Below are 25,941 nucleotides of genomic sequence, written 5' to 3'. Positions count from 1 at the left end.
AGCTGACTTTGAACTTACTGTGTTGCACAAACTGGCCTCAAACATGTGATTCTCCAGGCTCGATTTCCTGAGTACTGGGAAATAGGCACATGCACGAGAGAGAGAGAGAGAGAGAGAGAGAGAGAGAGAGAGAGAGAGAGAGAGAGAGTAAGACAGAGAGAGAAAGACAGAGAGACAGAGAGACAGAGACAGACAGAGACAGACAGACAGAGACAGACAGACAGAGGGACAGAGAGACAGAGACAGAGAGACAGAGACAGAGACAGAATCTATCTTAGGCTAGAGAGAGGGCTGAGGGTTATGATCATTTCATGCTTTTCAGAGGACCAGGCCAGAGTCGATTCTCAGGACCCACATTGTAGCTCACAATTGTCAGCAATTCCACCTTTAGAGGATCCAATACCCTCTTGTGGCTTCTTACCTGCACACATGCAGGAAAGCACTCACATAAATAAGTAAATTAATTTTAATAAGTAAATGAATAAGTAAATAAATAAAACTCTCCTTGGAAGCTGTCATAGAAACAAATAAACATCTCTCAATAACTCTGCACAGCTACAGAAGAAAAGATTGAAGAAGAAACCCCCTTTTATAATTGGCATAGAATTGCTAAAATGGGAGGAGATTGCTACAACTTCCCAAACTATAAAAAATATCAGGACCTGCAACAATATACATGTATCCAAGGCTTGTGAGATCCACAATGAACAAGGAATTAAATTTTTCCAAGTATATCTCAAGTACACGTGCACTAAAACTATACAGTCAAAGTTTTGTTCACATAGATGGGTAGTCTCACTACCTTAAATGCATCTGTGAGAGACTACAGTGAATGAAACCAAAGTGAAATAGTGAAGCAAGTCAAGGTCCAGTATTTCTCAGGCATGAGACCCACAAATACAAGAACAAGGCAGTATTTTATGGAAACTGGGAAAATCAGGAAATAATGACCAATGGAGAAAATTACTAAAAAGGAAAGTGCTCCTGGAGGTAGACACATGAAATAGCAAATCCTAGAGACGAGGGACCTATTGAGCTCCCTGGGATTTGGATTACCATTAAATTTGGTTTATTCTATAAGCAGTAGCACTCTGGGTTGTTATTGTTCACAGGGTCTTGCTATTATGTCCTAGGCTAGCCTCGAGCCCACAGTTCGGCCTCCACCATTCTGCTGCATTTTTTAAGGAAAGATTGTAATGAATCAATGTATGAATCCATGCTTTCCCTAGGGGGAAACATGTTACTGGAGAGAGAAGCATCAATGATTAAATGCAGAAACTAAAGACCAATTGAAACAGAGGAATGATGACAAAAGAAGAGAAACAAAAATCCCATGAGGTGAAATCAAGAACATTTGCTGACTAATCTGTTTTGCAGCTAGAGAAAAAAGTAAAATTTTCTGTTTTGTGTGACAAGACATGTGCTGTGGCTAGTCAGCTTAATGACCACTCAAAAGAGCAAGATATTATATCAGGAATGAAAATGTGATTAATTTTTAAAAATCCACATTTGATTTCCAATGGATTATGTCTAAGGAAGTTGACTATCGGAGGTCCATGTATTTGAAGAGTGTTTCAGCCCTGAACTGCTACTTCAGGTAGTAGAACTTGATTTAAGTAGTAGGGCTTAGTGAAAGCTAATTAGTTATCTGGGGCTCTGCTCTGTGGTATTGTATTCCCCCAAATATTGTGCATGCTAATAAACTTATCTGGGGTCAGAGACAGAGCAGCCACAATATTAAACCTAAAGGATAGGCAGTGGTAGCACACGCCTTTAATCCTAGCATTCCAGAGGCAGAAATCCATGTGTTCAAGGATTCAGACAGTCATGGTGACTCATCACGCCTTTAATCCCAGAAAGCAAGCCTTTAATCGCAGGGAGTGGTGGTAGAAAGCAGAAAGGTATATAAGGCATGAGGACCAGAAACTAGAAGCATTTGGTTGGTTAAGCATTTGGCTGGTTAAGCATTCAGGCTTCTAGCAGCACAGTTCAGCGGAGACCCATTTGGATGAGGACTCAGAAGCTTCCAGTCTGAGGAAACACGACCAGCTGAGGATCTGGCAAGGTGAGATAACTGTGGCTTGTTCTGATTCTCTGACCTTTCAGCATTCACCCCAATAACTGGCTCAGGTTTGATTTTATTAATAAGAACTTTTAAGATTCATTCTCCACTGCTCTTTGAAGGAAGGGGGTTATTTAGTTCTGACAGAACCCTATGTTGATTCTCAGGAGAGAAAACTGTTATAAAATAGTAATTCTGGCTGTCCCTGTGCCCTGGCTTCCTGTCTCACTCACTCACAGACAGTCTACCACTCAGGCTTCCGCCATGTGACCACCATGAAACTCTCACCAAGCACCAAGCAAAACAGGCTTCCACATTTTCATATTTCAAAACTGATTTTTTTTTTTTAGAAATGCCAGGTACAGCCAAGTACAGATCATAAGCAGGTACTTGAAAATTCAGATTGCAAACGAGAATGCATAGCTGAAGCGAACCCAGAAACCGCCTGAAAAGCAATGGTATCTGAACTGGTGGATAGGAAGAGAAGCATGTAAGAAGCAGATGGAAGTGGGAGAGTGTTTACAAAGCCTATTTATTCCATAATATTATCAGTTTTTCCCAGGCATTGGGTATGAGTAACATTTGAAATCTAAGGACAAGTTAAGTGTCAACAGTTATTACTCTCACTACATCAAAAGTTACTGTTATTTTTTGATGCCTTCCTAAATAATGCAAATACTTCTTGTATAATGGAAACTTTATGAGAGCAAAGTATGTAGGATCCAAAGAAATGTCTGTAGTAGAATATTATTTTAAGGTATGTTATTTTGGTTAATGTTGCATTTGTTTCATTCACTCTGTGAAACTGTGTTACTGTGCCTGTCTAACACACCTAATGGTCCAATAAAAAGCAGAACAGCCAATAGTGAGGCAGAAGAAAGGATAGGTGGGGCTGGCAGGCAGAGAGTATAAATAGAAGGAAAAACTTGGAAGAGAGAATTGAAAAGGACGAGGCAGAGAAGGAGGAGGATATTGGGGGCCAGTCACCCAGCTATACAACCAGCCATGGAGTAAGAGTAAGGTATACAGAAGTACGAGAATGGGAAAAGCCCAAAAGCAAAAGGTAGATGAGATAAGTTAAGTTACAGAAAGCTGGCTATAAACTAAGCCAAGCTAAGGCAGGGCATTCATAAGTAATAATAAGACTCCGTGTGTGATTTATTTGGGAGCTGGATGGCAGTCCCCCTAAAAGACCAAAGACCAACCTGTAGTGGGTAGCCATTCCAGCTTTGATCTGGAAGTTCCAACCCTCATTGAGGCTTCGGCAACTGTCACACCTACGAGACCTACGAGACGGGGCCAAGGGAGTCGCCAAGAGACCCGAGATCGGGATGGGCCAGCGCGCTCTCTGTTCCGGGACCGTGGACAGTGGAGGTTGACCGAGCAGAGCTCCAGAGAACACAGCTGGACTGCGATACACCTCCCTCAGACCCCGTGACCTACCTATCCCTTCATTTGTAACTTACCCACTAAATAAATCTTCCTTTTAACTACGTGGAGTGGCCTTAATAATTTTGCCAATACCAACCAATAACAAATGTCTTTAGAAATCAAAACAGAAGCTAGAAATCTGGTTGGAGGCTATATTCAAAATAGTAAACAACAGTTATAATATATCTAAAGAAAGTATATGTCATACATTTTATATTTAGGGATATTCTCACCCAAGAGTTTAATAACTCAATAAGGCATAGAATGAATTGTTTTGAAACAGTATAGATGGCATGTGTGGGTTAATGGAAAAGCAATGGCTGGAGTGTTCACTAAATTGTTATTTTCAAGTTGATACAATCAAATGATGGCAGATAATAATGAAAATATATATGGAAACTGAAATGCACATTTTATTCAGGCCATTTTGTGTGGTCACAAAACAAGCATGAAATCATAATTATTCGTGATAATTTTTATTGATTAATTTTGTGATTTGACAAGTTTACATATATACAATGTGTTATGACTACTTTATCTTATCTTCTTGCCAACCCTTATCACTACCAGGCCATTTCCATGTTTCCCAAATTCTGGGTTGGGTTTGTAACTCATATAATTTAACTAAGGGACCAATGTAACCACTGGATTCGAACTATCCATTGTTGCTCGATGCTATAAACAACTGGACATAATGGTTCCTCTTTCTCCTTGAATCTGTCGGTAGCAGACCTTGGATGTAGAGTAAAAAATAATCAAGCAGAAACTGATCTGGCAGCTTCCATCCTACTGGGTAATTTTTATACTACGGAAAATTTTTAGGCAGGCTTAGGAAAAGGAAAGGTATCAATTGTCTTATTCAGGTATGAGCCCTAAGATCTACAAAACTAACCCACCAAGCAAGATTTACACACTTGTTCAGTAGAGTCACTATTATAACAAAGGTAACCAACAACTCTCTCATTGGATTTGAAATCTACTTCACCTTGAAGAAAGAGAGAAAGTATTAATCAGACAATCCTCATTTTCCAGTGATGGCAATGAATGAAGAGACACATGACTACGTAGTGTATTCAGATTAAGTGATGGATGAGTGACTGACCTTAAACTAGACATTTATACCATTCCCTCTAAGAATTAGGGAACATTTTAAGAAAGGGAACAGAAATAATGTAAGAGTCAACATACATGGAAAAGTGCTACAAAATATCATTTTATGAGCAAGAAAAATAAATGCAATCCCAAAGACACAGAGGGTATAGATGCCTGAACTGGGTCTGCACAAAAAGAGTCACATCAACAGTGAGACATGGATGAAGCTGCTAGTATAATGTGGTCACTTTAAACATGCATTTTCTTCTCACCATGCAACATTATCTACCTTGTCCTTATCCCTCTAGAGAACTATCAACTATTAACTAATGTAAACTAAATTTTCAAATATGGGAATACGGAAATAAACTATATATGTAAATATATTTCATGTATTAATCATCTTCCTACCAATAACTTTATATTTGTAATGGCTTTAACAGAAAATATTTCACATAGTAAGTATTTCCCATCTCTATCACCTCCATTCTAGATTCAGGACCCTGAGGAAGGCTTTCGCTTTGGCTGCATGAGCTCTCCTGATGTTCCCATCAGATGAAGATTTTGCCAGCTTTGTTTCTTCACTGTCTTACAGGATTACTGAAATCAAAGGGAAGGCTCTTGAAGAAAGAGAGGAAGTATTAATGTTTAGACCAATACTTATTCAGAAGGCCAAAAATATTGATCATGCTCAGTTTCCTTTCCAACTGACTGGTGCATATGAGAGTCTTTAATGTTTTGAACATCCGTGAAGAAAGAAAAATGCTTCTCAAATTACTGGTTGTGCATAGCAATTTTCTTCCCACCCAGTTTCACAACATTTTAAATATAATGAAGAACAGAACATTGAAAAATTTTAAAGTATGGACATTTTTTTGTGTGACTAGATACACCAGACTCAATAAAAACTTTTGAATGTGTCTCTTGGGTTTTGTATTATTTTCATTGGTGTTGGCATCAAACTTTTGTAGTGTCAGTGTTGTTTTGCAAGCCACTGTTTCAGGGTAGTGTGTACTAGAAGATATCTCATTGAAGAGGAAAGAAAATGAAATCCCACATATGAAAAGGTAATATGAACAATGAGAGAGCAATGGAAGGGGACTAGAGAGAAGCTTCCTTCCTCTAGGACACGTCATTTTATTAACTATTGCCATAAAATGGAATAATTGTTCTTTGAGGAATGTTAAATAAATAGTAAACATTCTTCGGTGTGTGATTTTTATATGGCATCAGAGGACAAAAAGTACTAAAACTTCCTTATTCCTTAGACACAGAGTTTTTTCTTTACCCATCTGTAACTGCTTGTCCACCACCATCACTTCATTCCCCAATTCCCAGACACAGAAACAACCATGTTCTCTGAAAAAGTATAAAATCCATAGTGGAGAGTATTAAATACCATAAATACAGAAGATGTGTTTCTTCTTGCAGAAAAGACAGACATGTAAGTAACAAATTGTGCTAAAACATTAGTAAGTTGTGCAGTGGAACAAAACTGCATTGACTGTTTGGATTCGAATTCCAAAAACATTCTTCACCAAGTCATATGTTCTATCCTGTCAGACCATTTTAACTTCTGAGCCAAACTACTCCTCAGTATTTACAGTCTTTCACTTATATTTTTACTGGTCCCCTATATCAATTCTAAGCACATATATGCTAACCTCATGTCAACTGCACAATTTTAGATATATCACAAATTTTATTAATTGAACAAGCTGGAGATTTTTTTCCATCAACCTCATTGGTTAATGTTGCACAAAGACACCAAAAAATAGATTACTTTAGTGTACAATGGAGTCAAAATGTAAATAATAGTAACAATTATTGTAGAAGTCAAGAAATAAAAAATGGAGGGGCTAGAAGGGATGTTCAGTGGTTAGGAACAGCGGCTATTCTTGCAGAAGAGCTGGGTTCAGTTCCCAGTATTTACATGCCAGCTCACAAGTATCATAATCCCAATTCCAGGAGAGCCAGTACGTTCTTCTGGTCTCTGCAGACATGGGGCATACACACAATGCACTTAGGTAAATGAAGGCAAGCATTAAAACACACACACACAGAAAAAAAAACACTTAAAGATGTATTAGTTAGTACTTAATGGTGAAATACTGGAAAGTTAGTCATTGCAAATAATTTTGATAAAACCTTATTTTTTTAATTTGTCACTTTTTCAAAGATTTCTTAGAACACATCTAGGAAAACTAAGCTAAATTTGTAGGACTCCTAATTTTTAAAGTAAATAGGTTACTGTTTTCTTCATCTTATTATTAATGGTTACATTTTTTTTGAGTGAGCCAGATGATGAAACACAATGATTTTATGATTTCTAAAACAAAGAGTAACTCACTGATTTGGTGTCACATTGAAATTACCATCAAAAACTGTGTATCTAAGAAACAAGTTTAATCTGGTAATGTTTCTGTTAAACATTATATAAAAATAAATACATATAAACATTTGATACAAGCTGAGAACTAGGGTCTGAAACAGGCATGATTCCTCATGAAAAAGTGAACTAGCTTCATTTCTTATTCATCTATTTGAAAGGAAGCATGTAGTTTTCTGAGCATTCATTGCAGAAAGTTTGCCCTCTACTCTGAGAAATAGAGAAATATAAAAAAGCAAAATGTGAATAGTTCAGCTCATATCTCTTTATGGGGCTGAATCAAAAGAAACTCTGTAGGTTATTTGAAGTGATCGGGACAAGAAACCAGAAATAAAACGATGATAAGTCGTAACTCTACTAGCATTATGCAATTGCATTGTCAAAGCATCTGTATAAGATAACACTTCAGCTCTTACCATTCCTTACTCAAATATCACACAGGAAAAAAAAACACTATTAATGGGAAGAATGAAAGTCCCTGATCATGGAAGAAAATGGAGAGTTCTAACATCTGAAGAATATTTACAAACCTTAAAATTAAAACATTTGGTCCATGGTCTAATTTTTCCATTAACAAATAGAAAAATAAATAAATGTTTACAGTAGGATCATGCAAATAACATAAAGGATGGGTAATTCCTGACATTATTGGGGTTTTCATAAAAAATAATACTAATTTTTTCTTCATGTCACTAAAAATAAGTCTGTGATGATGTACACCATGTGCATGGGGAATCGTAGAGCCGCTAAAAAGATGTGTAAACACCACGTGACTTCACTGATAAGCTGCAGCAACTACCACTGCACTTTATAGAGACTGTAGATGACAAGGTTTAGTTGGAATACTATCAGAGTTTTCAAAATGTAGAACTCCATGATGCCACCTCAAGGCTGGAAATAAAAATATTAGGTTAGCTTGGTATATTTTGATTTGTTCATGGTTTAGGAGCTACAATCATGAGCATAGCGACTGGGAATCCAAACAAAGGACAATACTGAAGAATGTAAGACTTATCACCAAAACCCCTCCTACCCTCATTGAGTATTCTCTTTGTCTTGTAATGTAATATATCCATAGTTTGGGGGGAGTTGACAAGGCACCCTTAAGGAGTCATTTTATTCTGTCTACTACAATCCGAGGGCTAAGGAAACAATAAACACTATACCACTGAGCTTCAACCCCATTCATACCATCACATGCTAAAATGCTTACACAATAGGAAAGGAGTCAAACTTTACATCAGTGTACTCAAAATGATTATGCCCAATAACTACTCAAATTATTTGAAATGTTGTGTCTAGTCCAAAAGTTATAGTGAATAATGTCAAGCAATTAACTAATTTTAATTAACCAAGGTTTGTTAAGAACAATTAGCCCTCTTGATTACAAGGAGACAGCCATTGTTACTAAAAAAAATAATTATTGCTGAAACATGAAATATTTTTGTGATTTTTTTTGTCTAAAATTGTCATAATATTTTTGGAACACACATGGCATTTTGAATTCATGCTGACATGTTCCTGAGTCACTCATCAATTCATTACTTTATTCCATTATGGTTTTGAATCACAAATCTCCTGATGATAAGTAAATGAATCATTTAGCTTTCATGTCGTTCTTTTTATTAGAGAGTAAAACTATTCCTCCTGGCCTTCCATCAGACTTTCTGCCAGACCTGCATTGCATATCAAAACTTCATTGTAGATGGCCAGTTTATCAACAAGGAAGAGAAAACAGAAGTGTCTTGGACATTAACCAATACCATCCCACTTGCACTGACAGTTTAATAACAAAGCCTTTTGCTTGTAGTCCAAATTTCTCTGTTATTTGATTATAGACCTCTGTACTTTACCTCACCTCTTTTTCTGCCACATATTTGGACAAGCTCCTAGAAAGTACCATGCATTAACTTGATACTAGAAGGAAGTTCAAGCCATACATGGAACTAAGGACTCTCATCCAAATTGCCAACCTAACCATCATTTCTCAAGACAGCTTTGACCATATAAGAGACTAGTCCTGTGTTTCCCTATAAAGCCTCATTTTATATGCTTCTAACACTTTGGACGGCCTCATGAGTAGTATGCTATATTATCAGTGTTAACATCCCAATCAACTTGCAGTAAAGATCATTTTTAAAGCAGGGTGGTTAGGGGAAGACTTTTCCAAATAGCTATTCCTGTAATCCAGTTCTTAAGTTTTACAACATATTTTAAATGGCATTATCTTTGTTGCAATAACTTTTTCATATACTGTTGTAGTCAAAATTTCTTTGGACCACAAGTTCCAAAATAATGACACAGAGATTTCTTATTAATTATGAAAGCTTGGCCTTAGCTTAGGCTTGTTCCCAACTAGCCCTTATCAGTTAAAGTAACCCATTTATATTAATCTAGTTCTGCCACATGGCTCTTTATCTCTCATGCATTCTGCGCAATTGCCTTGCTCTATGTCTCACTGGCTAAACCCACCTCTCTTCTTCCCAGAGTTCCTCTCTCTCCCCCGAGGTCCTGCCTTTTCTCTCCTTCCTGGCTATTGACCATTCAACTCTTTTTTAAACCAGTCAGAAGGTATATTAGGCAGAAACAGTACATAAAATGATTTTCCACAACATACTATCCTTTGTCTAAGTGGTTCAAAGTAACAGACTGGGATTCTGAAATACATTTCTTCTCCCAAAGGCAAATGACAAATGGCAAATCCAGAGGTTCAACATTGCAGCATAGAGTGGTTATCTCTGGAACACAGTAACCTCGGCGCTCATTTCTAAAAGAAAAGAAAATAGTCTTTATTTCAACCAATTTCAATTTAGTGTTATTTTATATGGTTCCAGCTAAAGTTTCACCACAAATTATAAACAGAAAAAATATATATGTCGAATACTTGTATAATAAAGAATATAAGGAAATACTATCTGATAGACTACTCTTAATAACCCTAGCTTGGGAGGCAGAGGTGGGAGAACTGAGGAGCTTGCATCTGAAGCCAGCTTGGACTCTATAGCAAGAACCTGTTTCCAAAAAACAAAAATAGAATGAATGAAAGATATCTCTGCTTAAATAAAAAGATAGTCTGTATCTTGAGCAAGGGAGATTACTGGGAGGGACATATAATCAAGAGACAATCTGCATAAAATAGAACTATAAGTAAAGGGTTTTTTCTCTTTCTGTCTCTGTCTCTGTCTCTTTCTCTCTCTGTCTGTCTGTCTCTGTCTCTGTCTGTGTCTGTCTCTCTCTCTGTCTGTCTCTCTCTCAGTGTGTGTGTGTGTGTGTGTGTGTGTGTGTGTGTGTGTGTCTGTGTCTGTCAGTCTGTGTGTCTGTCTCTCTGCTTTTTTCCATCCCATGTGGTGTGTGTGTGTGTGCACGTGTGTGTGTGTGTATTTGTGTGTGTGTTCTTCATTTTTGAAAATTTTCTGTTGATAAGTCACTGTGCTACTTATATCTCATGCCAGCTATATTATTTGTTCAACAACCCTGAGAGGTAAATAGTCCTATATTTCACAGATAATAAATTAAACTGCTTAGAAAGTTCATGTTACATGTTCAAATTTATGGACTAAGTATGTTGTACAAGTGTGATTTGAATCCAAAAGACATGAGTGCATATAATATCTTCAATCTTAACAAGCAATTGACACTATATCCTGATGATTGTGCTTTCAGATATTATCATAATTTTGGAGGTAAATAATCAGTATATTGAAATTTATTCAGCATATTTATTGTTAGTGTTTTAATATTTGAATATTTTACTTAGACTTACTGACTATTTCAAGATAATGACTCCAAAATATTATTCTCTATGTCCTAGGAGATAGCTTGAGTTTCCATATCTTATTACAGCTTTGGATAATATCGTTAAAGAAAATGAAAATACCTTCATGATCGAGTTCACACGCTCATTATTCATTTTAGAATTTCCCTGAATTTCCAGTTATTTTTACAGTTCTAAAGTGCTTCCACATTCTCATTTGATCCTCATAAACAACCCATCAAGGTAAGAGAAGAGAAAACATTATTATTCCTATTTCCTAGCCACAGCTGCTGCAGAGGAAGTTTATGCATAATATTTCAGAGTCTGTTGTAATGTTTTCAGCCTGAAAATAAACAAAAATGTTGAAAACAGAATAGCTTCTGAAACAATGATTTTTGTTTTTATTTTTTAAAGACTTTTGAATATCATAATGTCATCATCTTCAATAAGTACTTTACAAACTATGTTTCTAGTTGAAAAGTCATAGTGCATTTTTTTATTTTATATGTAACTTATATATATTCCAATGTAATATATTAGAAGTGTGCCATATCTGCCCAATAAAATATTAACAATAGAGATATTAAAAGGTTTTAGAATATTATTTCAGATTCGCTTTTCCTGTTACCTTATACATTTAAAATATTTTATTTGACTGACACATTAGCATAAAAATGCAATATTTGGTGTAGGCACTTTGGTGAGTTTCTCATTAACTAAATGTTAATGTTTAATGCTAACTCAGGAGACAGCTGCATGATAGCTAGACTCTTTTGCCTACCTCAAAGCTGACAGGCCAAGAAGTGCTCTTAACCTTATGAGTTTCATTTCTTTTACAAAAAGAAAAATAAAATCAAGTTTGGGATATTTGGTGTGCTAGGCAAATAATGAGGGTCCCCTATATGTTGATAAATATTTCATTTATATTCAATTACATTTTCTTTTTGTTGTTGTTTGTTTGTTTGTTTGTTTGAGACAGGGTTTCTCTGTGTAGCTTTGCACCTTTCCTGGAACTCACTCTGTAGCCCAGGCTGGCCTTGAACTCACAGAGATCCACCTGGCTCTGCCTGCTGAATGCTGGGATTAAAGGCGTGTGCCACCACCGCCCGGCTCTCAATTACATTTTCAATCATAGTTGGTGGTCGATGATGCGTGGCAAGTATTGTTTTGACAAGTAGCATTAATACAACAATGGTATACATTGTTCTCACTAGTTATCAAACTTACTTTGTAATGAAGACCTTGATTGATGAGGAGCCTTCTATTTTGGTACTTATGATTATGTAACATATTAATATTTATTCAATTAGAAAACAGTTGCTCCACAATCTATCCATTAACACTGCTTCCATAGAGTGACTGTGTCTACTAAGTAAGAACACTGAGTTTTCACCCTGAAGGTTTTAAATCTAAGAGGCTAGTCTGAATACGGCATGATTTATATACATTCATCTTCTTACTCTGAGTGGTCACTTTCTCTAAATTCCTATCCCAACCCTACCCTTGTCTCCTCACTCTACTTGAAAGCAAGGTATATGGAATTAGACAGGACATTACCTAATTTGAGATGATGTGCCTCTAAGGTGCAGGTAGATTCACAAGAAGCCACCTGAAAACCAAATGCATTGAGTCCCAAGGCATCTTAAATCTATATTTGAGAGTTTTTCTGTTTTAAAAAACATGGGTGGGTTTATATTTTATCTGCTAGTATCAAATTTATCTAGACTGACATTTAGTTTTTCACTGTGCAACATTTTAGTTCCCTTCTTGGTTTTATATAATTTGCAAATTCAAACAACTCTACTCCCTCTCAATGCGGTCATTGCTATAAAACATAGACCATTTGTTATAAAATGTGAGAGGCAAGCTCTTTGTTTTGGTGCTAAAATTCTCCCTCCAGTTTGAAATCAAGCCATCCATCATTGATGTTTGGACACTAGCAACTAGCTATAAATCTATCTGGTAATGTTGTTTTCTGTAGAACCAAATTACCATGGTGGAAATTGGAATTACAATCTCCTATCCACTTTCTGGCATTTATCTTAGTCTGTATAGTTCCTAGAAACTACCCTAATAATCCATCTGCAAGTTGTCAAAAAAAAAAAAAAAAAAAGAATTTAATCACAGATCAATAGCAATATAAATCTCACTTTTAGAATCCAATCATTCCTTTCATCTTTGGGGAGATTCCTCCCTCTTCACTTTCAGGCATCATTTGCTTTGACAGTGACTAGTCACAAAAAGAAAGTTGCTGTTTCTTCAAGTTATCCTCGTTAATACACAGTTATGATTCTATTTCCTTCCTTCCCTAATAGTATAATTAGAAGATAATAAAAGTAATTTTAAAATGTGGACAGAACTTTTTTTCTGAACATTTTGCAAAAAATATAATGAGACTACTAATTTTGATAAAATTGAGCCATTTTACTTCTTTAAGAATAGTAATCTTACCACTGGGACTTTCTTGCAGTATTGTTACATTATTAATTTAAGCGATGTAAATCTTGCTTTTAACATAGTTTTTTTTTAATAAAAAGGATTGCATTTGGTGAAGAAAAGTGACTTTGTAGTTACATTTGTATGACAGATTGCTGAGTGTGAGGTTGATAGCCAAAATCGTTCCCAGTAAGTTGTAAATTATTTCTAATAACAATAATCTGTTTAACTCAACAGTATTTTCATAAACATCAACACATTGTTTTAAAATTTCTTATAATCTTTAAAGTGATTTTGCAGTCACCTATTTAGATGAATTTTGTTCCAATTTATTTTACTAAAGTGATTAATAAAGATGAAACAAATGTTAAAGGCATATATTTTAAGTTTCGCTTGTGCGCTAAGGACTCTAGATTTCTATGAATATTGACCAATTTTCAGGAGATTTAAAGTGATATTATTTAATTATTACTTTAACATTGAACTTCTCATTCCCATTATGATAGTGGTTCCCATTTTATGCTGCTAAATGGATTTTAGTGTACTTTATCTGTTCAAGAAAAAGGATTTAAAACATATTGGATCAAGAAATCTTTTTGCCTTATAACTTCCAATTGAACTTAGAGAATGTGTGTGAAAACTGTGTAAAATGCTTTAAACTATTCTGAAGGTTGCATGTTCATCACTCTTTGATAACATTGGCAGCGTTCTTGTATCCCTCATATTTCATTTGTTTTATACTTATGTTGAAGTTGATTTTGTGTTTCTTTAAGCACTTTGATAACAAGGTGTGATCCTTCTATAATATGTCATAGTGCCAAGCAAAATACTGGATGAAATAACTTGGCATGTTCCTTTTTTGATAAAGTAAAGGAGATATAAGCCTTCTGGAATATTCTCTAAATACCAGTTGTTTCCTTGGCAAAAGATAAACTGTACATACGTCTACTCAGCGAGTCTTGGCCAATATTCTCATTCTCACTGTTCAGAATGCCTCTGTGGTTTCTCAGACTTTGGTGTTGGATACTTAACATTATTTTCATGCTTATTGTGTTGCCAAGACTGTCTGAAAAATGCTGCCATGTATTTCCATTCTCATTTTTCCGATAACCATGTTCTACCCCACATATTTGCAATATCAAAAAAAAAAAAAAAACAACCCAATGCATACTTTGGTTTATAGCAGTTGGCAACTATTATATTTTTAGTGATTTTGAATAATTTATTAATGCTTGTGAAGTCTCTTCTATCATTAAGGTTGATAACATTTTCTGACTTTTAATATTAAAGTTGAAGCCTTAAATACCTATAACTTTTGAAAATGGTATTGAATATAATTTAATACAATGAATTCTTCATGCATATTGTCTGATTTTGAAATTTATCATTTATGCTTGACATGGAGGTAAATATTCAATTCACATCCTTCTTCACTATGTCAGTCACATGTTCTACTTAAAATATTAACTATGAACTCTCCTTTTTATAGTTGTCTGTATATTTCCTCAAATTCAAATGATGGAAGAAAATGTTTTACATACTTTGGTTTTCCATTTTACTTTCGAAAAGTCATGTTCTCATCCTGATATATGGTGAAAATAATATATACTATATTAGAAGCTATTTTATATGTCAGAATTTCAAAGAGTAAGGCCTGGTATATCCATCAAATTTAAGAATAAATTATTTCTGTATGGCAAAATAGCTATAATATAATGCCCTCAAAATTCTTAACAAATAATTGGCCAGAATAATTATTTTTCAATTAATTTTGAAAATTACAATGATTTATGTATGATACCTATCCTGTGATTATTGGTAATTAGTAACTATTATTTATTTCATAGGGATTCATTTAATAGTGAGATTCATACCCATTATAATGTGAATATTATATTGTGAACAAACTACACTGCTGTGGATGATTGACTGATAAATAAAACGCTGATTGGCCAGTAGCCAGGCAGGAAGGATAGGCGGGACAAAGAGGGAGGAGAATTCTGGGAAGTGGAAGGCTGAGGGAAGGAGACACCAGCCCGCCCTCCAAAAAGCAACATGTAAGATACCGGTAAGCCACGAGCCATGTGGCAAGGTATAGATTTATATAAATGAGTTAGTTTAAGATATAAGAACTAGATAGCAAGAAGCCTGAGCCATTAGGCCAAACAGTTTAAATAATATAAGTGTCTGTATGTTTATTTGAATCTGAGTGGCTGGTGGCCTAGGCTGGACTGGAGACAGCTCCAGCTACACTACAGTGCTGGTCTTATTAATTTAATTACAGATAATGTTAAATGACATTGAATAATAATAATATGATTGTCCAGTGCACAATAAATAAATCTTATATTTAACTTCAAAATAACAAAAGTAAAATTCTTCTGTACAGACACTTGTAGTTTAAATTTTACTTGATCAATAAGCTTGATTACCAAAATAAATTGTCCTTCATAATTCAGCAGAGAATTGTTTATTAATCCTGAAACAATAGGAAAAGCTCCAGGCAATCAGTGGCTGCCAACAGCAGAAGAGTTGTTGAACTTCAGGAGCAAGTTCCCTGGTACCTTCCCCAGTCCCCAAATGGTCAGCCTTAAACGCACAGGAGGAAAACTCAATGGACTAGGTAGGTTATATGTCGTTCTCAAGGTTGCCTCCTGTTCCCTTCAGTCTTACAAAACTGCCATAGCTGTTACTACAACCAGTTGCTAGAACTGCCTGTTTGAATCAAATCTAGAGCTATAATCCCTCCTTCTGTTACTACTCTCTTCCACTGAGTCCTACCCAGATTGATTCCAATGTATCCCTGAAATACTCTACAGCATGGATACCACATGTAGGTATCTGCTACTGAGGAGAAGCTTAACAAGCTTCCCTCTTTAAGTATGCATGCACTATCCCTCCCTCCATCCCCGCCAACAGAAATCATCCCAAGTAATTCTGGTAGTGATTTATTTCCTTCATCATCTCTAAGAACAGTCAAGGCTCAGAAGATAAGATGTTTACACTCATCTTAGGGAGGTCTACCCTTTTCTAAAGAGAAGGAGGAAGGGTGGGGCAGGAAGAGGGGAGGTTGGGGGGAGGGACTGCCAGGAGAGGAGGGACAAAGGAGATATTGTGATCAGGCTCAGGAAAAAAATAAGTAATTCATTTTAAGAAATGACCACTCCTTGTGCCTTTATAATAAATTCTTATTTCCTACATTAAGGAGAAAACTATCAGATCCATTTAAATATTTTTTTTCATTCTTAAAACTAGTGGAGGTATGAGATGCACAAGAATTACATTATTGCCTTTAGCAAGCTGATATTCAAGTTAAATCCTAGTACCCAACTAGACTTCTACAGACTCTTCATTCACAAAACCCTAGTGGTTTCTTGGGTTAAGTTTCTAAAAGGCACAAGGCTCATTCAGACTGTTTGCTTTACTGTATAACACAAGTCTCAGTGAAATCCAGGAATGTATAGAATGCATGGGATCATCTAGTAGCTTAGCTGTATAGTCCTCAAGTAGTGTATTCAATAGCCCCTCATTTCCAAAGTTTTGAAGTTTTATGCATTTAGAACTCATAATAGTAAATATTTCCAATATTCTACAGGAAGCTCACTTTTTATCAGGCTCTTAAGTATCTGAATAATGAGTTAATTTCCAATTCAGTGATCTTTCCCAGAGTTCCAAAATTTCCTTAGAATTTTATTGCTTCACCTCAATATTATTCCTAATAATGTGCTACATTTTGGAAGGCAATGTCAGAAGTCTTCACACATTGTTAATGAGCCAACTAAGCCCTTCTCCCAAGAGATCAGTTTGAGTATAGAAGATCTTCTAAAAAGCGAAAATTCTTATGTAAAAAAAAAAGTGTTAGAGTATAAGAATAGTTATGTCACAGTGAAAGAAGAAAGTGTTCCATGTAGACAATAAATTAAGACAGCCTCACCATCCTGCATAAATCCTGCCATTTCCTCTGCACTGTTTTCCTTTCACATTACGTTCTGAGTAAGAAACATCAGATTTCATTTTTCAAAACCATTCGTTGTGATAAAAAGCCACAGTGTGTTCAAGCTTGTTAGCACATTTTCTAAGATAACATTAGATGTGCAGCCACAAGTGGGAATTCTAAAACAATTCACATATCAAGACGATTGTACTTCAAAAGAAAATGTGTGTGGTGTGTTTTGTTTCCCCTGATTAGAATGTAAGTTTTAGTCATGCATACTGGATGCCAGGACAAGGAAAGAGTTTTAATGTCCCCAGACTAATTAATGTTCTTCAGTGGACATTTGCTGTGAGACAGAGTTAGCTGAAACAATTTCTTCCTCTGTTCCAGGAAACTTGCTAATCTTTCTCCATAAACCTTGGAGAATCCTAAAACTCTGGGGGAAAAAAATTGCCATGACAAAGCTAATGCTTCCAACTGTGACAAGTGAACACTAAACTCAGAAGTTGTCTGTGTCCTCGAATCCTGACAGGACAACCTCTTGTGTCTAACGTTCTGATTCAAGTATAGTTATTTACTGAATAGAACCCCAATTGTGTGAATACAGGGCCAAACTCACCAAAACTTCTTGTGATTTAAAATCACTAGCCTGGTACCCAGGGACATGGAGCCCTACTCCCATCAACTGGAGCACTGAAGCTTTTTAACACATATTGCTGAAATTTCAAGGATTAAGGGGGAAAAAATGGCGTAATTCTTATGTGGTGATGTCCAAGTCAGTTTTACATTTTGTCCCATTGTTTTATTCCTTTTATCAAGAAACAGAAACTTTAAGATTTTTAATGTTTTAAGACATATGTTAGCTTAACATTACCATATTTCTTTTACATGGATCTATTTTTTGACACACTGACAGTATTTTCTTACTAGCCTCTTGCCATGTTAGTCTTTGGTCACTAATTACCTAACTACTATGGAACCAAATGCCAACTGTCATATGAGTGTATGTGGTGATATTTTATTTGTGCACCCCAATAAAGCTTATCTGGGGATCAGAGGAAAAAGTTAGCCACTATATTAAACACAGAGGTCAGGCAGTGGTAGCACATGCCTTTAATTCTAGCATTCGGGAGGCAGAGATTCCTCATTGGAAACAGAGCCAGGCGTGGTGGCACACACCTTTAATCTCAGCACTAGTTAACCATAGAGATCTGGAGGTCTGTACAGACAAACAGGAAGTGATAGGGCTGGGCAGAAAGAGGAAGTGATGTAGCTGGATGGAGAGATGAAGTAAGATGCAGGGCACAAAAAAGTATATAGGCATGAGTATACAGGAAGTAGCTCTCTCTTGGGCTGAGGATTTCCTAGTGGTAAGAACTTGTGGCTTGGCTTGTTCTATTCCTCTGATCTCTCAGTTTTCACCCCAATGTCTAGCTCTTGGTTTTTTATTAGTAAGACCGTTTAGCAATTTGTCTTACAAATGTGCTTAACTCTGATATTAATATTTACAGCCATGTTTCAGTTTCTTCATCCTGATTTCTATTGCCCTGCTGTCACTACTTCTCCCGGATGCAGTCTCACCCAAGTAAGATTGAATATACAGTTCCAGTTCTGCCAGGGCACTTCTCCATCATGGATCAGTATCCAGTCTCCTGATATCTTTTCTAGGGCTTCAAATATTCTGACAGATCTTCTCCAGTACACAAAGAGGAGCAGAGAATGTGTTAAAGAAGAGCATGTGAATGGTTCTGGTAAGTTCTGAGAATAGTTCCTGCCACTTCAGCTCACATTTGAGTTGGCTCCAACTTGCACACATGGGCACTCCAAAGTGTAAAGGAAATTAGGAAGTGTAGTCTGCTTGCTAGGCTCGGGAGGAAGAGAAAGTATTTTTGATAAGCATTTTGCAATCTCCACCACATTAACTCGTAATGTTTGGCAGCCATTTCTACTACAATCCGATCTCCTCAGATTTTAGTCAGTCGTCCATATCCATAGGTACTCATAGTTTCTATAACTGAAGACCAAATCAACCACATTTTAAACAAAATGTATCTATATTGAACATATACAGTTGTTTCTTGTCATTATACTCCCAAACAATACAGTAAACTATTTACACTGTAATTCCAGTATCTTGAGGATTATACTAGAGATCATTTAAAGAAGTTTGTATTTTGTGCAAAGTTATATGTTTCATAAGGTATTTCATCACCCTTGGATTTTTATATCCTTTGGGATCGATCCTGGAATCATTTCTCTGCAGCTATCAAGGGTTAACTGTAATGATTCATAACAAGATCTCTACAGTCCTCTTGTTTTTATACATTTACATTTTGATAGTGAGAGATAGGAGGACTCGTGCACTTAGTACCTATTGAGTGCTTATTCTGCATCTGGCATTGTTCTAGGTGCTGAGGGATATCTGTACATATAGTAAACAAAAGAAACAAACCTTAACAAAGCATGCATTGATCCAGTGCCTTCTCACACTGTGAAGAGAGAATAATAGCCACCTTTCCATGTTAGAGAATGAGAAAGCCTTCTGGGAAAATCTTCTGAGTAGAAATAGTCCATGGATTCAGGTAGCACATGATTAAAAGGGACTCAGTCACTCAAATTAAGTACCATTTCTCACTTTAAATAATATTAACTCTTTTGGAAAATATTACATATTAAGTTGCAAGAGATTCTGTGTGGATCTAGCCATTTGTGTGCTCTGTTTCTGAGATGGGAAATTTTATAATAGAAAATGAAATGTCTCCAGAGGCACAGAAAAATAAATAAAAGGTAGGCAAAGGGGTGATTCCTGTCTTATGTCAGGTATTTTTCACTCTTATTTGCACAGGTTGAAGAAGATGTTGCATAAGATGACATTTTTTTCCAAAATTGTATATGTATGCTTAATTTTGCCACCACTGACCTAGTCAAGCATTCAATTTTCAAATTAATATAATGTAGACCCTTTTTAATTATCCTGAAAATTCACTATTTTATAGTCTCAAATTCACCATAACTTCTTCTCCAAATAAAATATACATATCTCTGTCATCATGGTTCAAGAAGATAATCCCCGTTCTGCCCTAACATTGCTGAAGTGGTGAAAACTAATCACTCTTGAAATCATATAATAAGATTTCACATGAGATATCTCTAACCACAGTGTGTGATTTCCAATGTTCCTATGTACACTTGAAGGAGCCAAGTCCTTACCAGCCCTGTCACGACCAAGGCCAGCATTTCCATACAAACCAAGTCTACAATGGTATTCAAAGATATCATGAGAAACTGAAATTTTTATACAAAGTTTCTAAAATGACTTCTATATGTGATTCTTCTTTCCCTAATTATTAAATCTGTTTCCTGTTGGTGGGAAAATAACCAGCTGCAGTTTATTTAGGCTTACTGTTGATTTCATCTCTTCATGAACTCTGAAAAACAGCCTTGGATACTGCTGAAAATTAGCCCCTTCTACTTGGGCTGGTTAAACAATTCCTGGACTTTCATAATTACAAAGTTTTAGAGGTCAGGAAACTTTAGAGCTACAAAAGTGTTTAAACTTTATTTAGTTCAGATACATAATCTTGTGCAAGAGCAACCTTGAGACCTATGGAAAGCCATTATGAAGGCTAGAAAACCACTCACCTGTACATTTCCTTGAAGGTGCATCAGCAATATCAGATATGAGTACGAAGCATGAGGCTGTTGGATTAAAGGAATGGATGGATTTCCTTTCTGATCTAAAGTGGGTAAATGGGGTTTGCAACAATTCTGAGCTAGACATCAAACAAAAGCAAACAGGAGCCAAAATCTCTTCTTAACAAGTGGTGCAAGCTTCCACTGAGTAGAGTTAATTGTGTGTATTCATATAGGAGCAGTAAACCAACCAAGCCCTCTCATTATTCAGAGAAGCAAATATTTTACCCTGTTTTGAAAGTAGGTTTGCTTTTGTTAAATTAGTTATCCTAAGGGAGGATGAAATCTAATTCAGAGCCTGTTTATCTATTCAAAGTGGTGCAATACCATTCTGCCTCCACTGCAAAATTCCAGGAAACTCAGGTCCAAGGCATTAATGCTGAAACTAAATCTGTTCATTGACTCTTTACAGGATTAACTTTCTAAGTATGCTTTAATTCTGAGGCATTTGTTTGCGATGGAAGTCAGAATCCTTAAGCCTAATCAGGAGCTGTTGCTGCAGTTTATTTATAGTTCAGAAGGTCAAACTGATTCACTTAATTGGAAAACGCTGCTTCCTAGTCTACGCACCTATTGATGTACTGTACATTTGACGCGATTAGTTACCAGGGTGAGATTCTAAAATGACCTTTGTTAATAAGGTGCATTCTCCATAATGGGCTGTTTGCAGTTTCTAAGAGCCGTTTACATGATGTGCTTGGTAATCAGTTATACAGTGCAATTCCCAGAGTGGAAAAAAAAATCCACCTTAATTGGGATAGCACAGAAGGCCCAAATCTGAGAGCTTTTTAGTAGTTTGTGTCTGATTACTTAAAGTTTCACATATGCTTTTTTATTATTTTTTTAATTTTATAATTTAATTTAATTTTACATATCAGCCATGGATTCCCCTGTCCTCCCTCCTCCCGGCCCCGACCCCACCCTCCTCCCAATCCACCCCCCATTTCCATCTCCTCCAGGGCAAGGACTCCCCTAGGGATTCAAAATACTTGTATGTATAACTAATCTAATATCACACACTTTCCATTTGGAAAATTACACAGTACAAGACAGACTTTACTAGGGAAGTGTTTTTGAGTGACATAATGGAAAATCATTTAGATGAATATTGCTTATAACATAACCATTCCACATTCACTTTATAATATACAAAATCTTTCTCTGTATGTCTCTCTCTGTCTCTCTCTTTCTCTCTCTCTGTCTCTCTGTCTCTCTCTCTCTCTCTCTCTCTCTCTCTCTCTCTCGTCTCTCTCACAGGCACACATAAACACACACACACACACACAAAAAAAAAAAAAACAATTCCACTTTGTGACTTTTCAAATTTCTACAGAAATGTACATTGTCATGAGAAACACCTGTCCCAACAGTTTTAAAGAATGTAGTCATGTTTTAAATGCAAGGACACGGGACACAAATGTGCTTTTCAAAGAGAACAAAGAAAATGCACTTTCTATACGAGTAGCTTAAGAGTATGGAAAGTTCCTTGGACACGGAGCCAAATAGCCTGGGATGTGTGTTGACTTCACTATTTATTTGCTGATTTTGGTCAAATTAATTAACGTCTTTGAAGCCATGTTCATTTGTCTGCGACATGAGAATAAGAAGCATCTCTATCTATCTCTTTGATAGGTGACTATTAAAGTGTCCTACAACATTTCTGAAATATGAGAGTTCCTGTTCAGCTGTCCTCCCTTGGAGGCCTGCTCTTTTCTGAAGAGGAAACATAGGGGAAGTGGATCTGGGGGAGAGAGAAGATAGGTGGAGAGCCGGGAGAACTGGAGGGAGGGGAAACTTTGTTTGGGATGTATTGTATGAGAGAAGAATCTATTTTCAATCATTTTTTAAAAGAAAGCCCAAAACACAAAATCAAAATATCAATGTAACAGTTGTATTGTATTTGTTTTCTAATAAAACTAGTAGAAAGAGAATTCATGGATAAGGAAGCTTTAAAGTAAAAAAAAAAAAAAAAAAAAAAAGTCTTTTGTCCCTATACAATATACATTAAGTGAAACGATTTCATATAGCTATAAATGTATAGTTATAAAATCTTTCCATAAATCCCAGAAGCCAAACACCTCTCAGACATTGACCTTTCTTTTGCTTGCTGAAGCACAATGCTTGTCCCCAATTCCACAGTATTTCTTACCTATTGCTACCCCCAGTGATATTTTCAACAAAACACAAGGCCATTAAAACAAAGAAACTCGGCTGCCAAGCCACTGCCATGCATGCTGTCACTACCGGTTACATCAAAGGCGGTCTGCACACTTAGTGCATTCAGTAGGCAGAGCTGGAAAGGCAGCTCAGTGGTCAGCACATATTGCTGTTCTAGGGTACGAGAATTCAATTCCTAGCACCCACTTCTGTTCCCTCACGTCCACCTGTGTCTTCAGCTCCAATACACCCTCTTCAAGATCTCAACAAGCACTGGATGCATATAGACAAACCTACACACAGACACATGTGTACACGTAATTTAAAATATAAATGAATCTTAAAACAAAAAGAACTGTTTGGCGACATTTTTAAAACCCCAGATTTCAGAACCATACAGTAAGTCTGTAATGATGTCAGAAAATATGTTGTAATATGTGCCTGCCTTGGCTCAGATTTAAGAGGTTCACAAAGCTGGTTTGAGACCCAGGGAAGCATGTGAATTATTTTACCTAAGTAATTTTTATTTCTAATAATGACATTTTTAATTGCCTTAAGAATACTCAAACATTAGAAGAAATGTTATATTTGAAAACATGAACTACAAAATACTAAACTTATTATAAGATCAAAAATATTATTTATTTTGCTTTCCCAGTGGATAAATCATATTCTGACAAGGCTAGGTAAGGTGATAGATGCATTACAAAAGATGTTACTGTGGATGAGTCATCCTCAGGTGGCTTCCTGACAGTGAGTACCTAGGACCTATCCTGTGTTTGAGACAATTCTTAGCCTCTGTGAGATATTAATTGTAGACACCTAAAAAGGAGCAGGCTTCGAGAATTTAAATTAGTGGATGTAGACAATCATCAGACAAACCAGTATTTTGTATTTTTCAAACCATAGCTTTCTCCCTCACTGAACTGGCTTGATAAACATGGATGTGAGACCATATAGCACAAACTCTAATAAAATCTTTTATGGGTTGTTAAAATTAATTATGATATTAATAAATATGGGAGTGTTAGCTTGATTTCACAAGAGGATTTGTTTTATAATTTCCTGGACTAAGGCATTATAATTGAATTATAAAAATAAAGTCATAGAGAAATGACATAGGGACTCTTGTGTCCAAGGAAATTCATTCCTTTGCTTATGTTACAAAGTCCCAGATTTCTAGACAGACATACATCTTAAAATGCAGATTCACCTATGCTTACTTTTCAAAAGAGAGCAATCTGAGAACCTCACCTTCCTCTGAGAACATATTCAAATGAATAATTTTACATTGTTATGTTAGATATATTCAGAAATTTCCAAGCACAGCCAATAATCAATCTACCTGATTTTTATATCTGAACTCTTCCTTTTTCGATCCAAAAATAAAATTTACTATAAATGTGATAAGAAGCAGACTAAAGTCATGTTGATACAGCATCTCAGCTTGACTGAGACGTCTTTTGTTTGTCAAGAGAATTAATGACAGTATAAGAACTGGATAAGAGCCGGGCGCACGCCTTTAATTCCAGCACTCAGGAGTAAGAGGCAGGCGGACCTCTGTGAGTTCGAGGCCAGCCTGGTCTACAAAGCGAGTTCCAGGAGAGGCACGAAGCTACACAGAGAAACCCTTTCTCAAAAGAAACCAAAAAAAAAAAAAAAAAAAAAAAAAAAAAAGAATTGAATAAGATTGATAGCTTTCTATTTTGAAAACAGCGCTTTACGAAGAAATGTCAATTACTTGTAAACAATGGATACTTCAAGCTGAATAAGTGTGTAGTAAAAATATGCTTTGAAATGGGTCGAAATCTCCAAAGCCCTTTTTGGGGTGAGCTGCAGTCTCAGAACCTGCTTGCATTTCTAGGCTCTTTTTATTTTTTCAAGATTTCCTCCTCATCTTGGAATGCTGATTATCTTTTAGATAATGTGTCTTTCATTTGATTTGACAGATTAGCAGATGCTTTATGTCTCGTGTTTCCTCACCGTCTTTGTTAAGCAAACATTGCATTCTCTCCATTTTTATCATGTTTAACATGAAAGTATTTATTTACGTGGACAGCTGATTCATAAGCCATCTCTGGTACAAAGTGTTTGCATTTTACGCTGCATCTGTTTCAAGAACAAGATGCCTCTGTGCTTTACTTAGATCAAGCATGCACATGTTTTCAGAATGTAGCACTCAAATGCCCAGATTTGAAAGTGGAGCTACCTTGACACATAGTTGGCCTGGCACCAACAGCCTTCTTCATGAATGGCAGCATGCTGAGTGCACATGCCCTGGAGTTGGCTCCATTTCTATCATGGAAAAATAAGAGAATCCTTGTGTCTGCACTCTGTGAAACTTTGCCTGGTGTTTCTATAACTTATTTGAAAAGGATATCTGTGTAAACAAATTACAATACAACAACTCATTACCCTAGTGAACACAGTAGAATAAATAAGAAGAAGGTTTTAAAGTTCAGTTTGACTGGTCTAGTTACATGTCTCTAACTTGCAAAGCAATGACCTTGTGCAGTCCCTTGCTTTCTCTGGGCCTCTGTACTGTTATCTTTAAGCTAGGAATTATACTAAAGCTGGTTGCCCTGGGAAGGATGATTTCCCAAGATAAAATAGGTAAGAGGGAGTCAGTAAGCAGCTCTGTTTTCTTTCTGGTCTCCCTCCACATCTGCACATTGTAAGAATAAAACACAGTTGAAAATAAAACAGTAGAAGCTTCATTCTTTCTTACTTATGTTGAAATAGCAAGAGGACTAGATCATTAAGTCAAAACATGAAAAAGAAAACCCAGAGGGAAGCTACCAATTTCAAAACAGGTGCCGCAACCAACAAGAAAATGGAGCTCCAAGATCGGGTCTATCTGGTTTCCTGGCTTTTAATCTGTTTCCCAATAATGACTTCCTTTATGATTCCTGAAAACTAATAAAGTTTAAGACATTATTTTTACCACATTTGTTTGACATTTTAGTCCTTTGAAATGTCTTTTGTATCGATTC

At 36.1% G+C, this 25,941-nt stretch overlaps 1 long non-coding RNA gene across 1 annotated transcript; it reads left to right on the top strand.

Annotated features, from left to right (window-relative positions):
- Positions 1 to 3,352: 3,352 nt before the first annotated feature.
- LOC131920933 (uncharacterized) lies at positions 3,353 to 5,504 on the top strand. Its single transcript, XR_009381802.1, has 2 exons — positions 3,353 to 3,519; positions 5,079 to 5,504. It is a non-coding gene; the product is annotated as an uncharacterized LOC131920933 (long non-coding RNA).
- Positions 5,505 to 25,941: the final 20,437 nt, after the last annotated feature.

Source organism: Peromyscus eremicus, chromosome 10 (assembly GCF_949786415.1).
Source record: "Peromyscus eremicus chromosome 10, PerEre_H2_v1, whole genome shotgun sequence".
Taxonomy (NCBI): domain Eukaryota; kingdom Metazoa; phylum Chordata; class Mammalia; order Rodentia; family Cricetidae; genus Peromyscus; species Peromyscus eremicus.
Note: the sequence above shows the minus strand (reverse complement) of the source record. Positions and strands in the feature narration are given on the sequence as shown.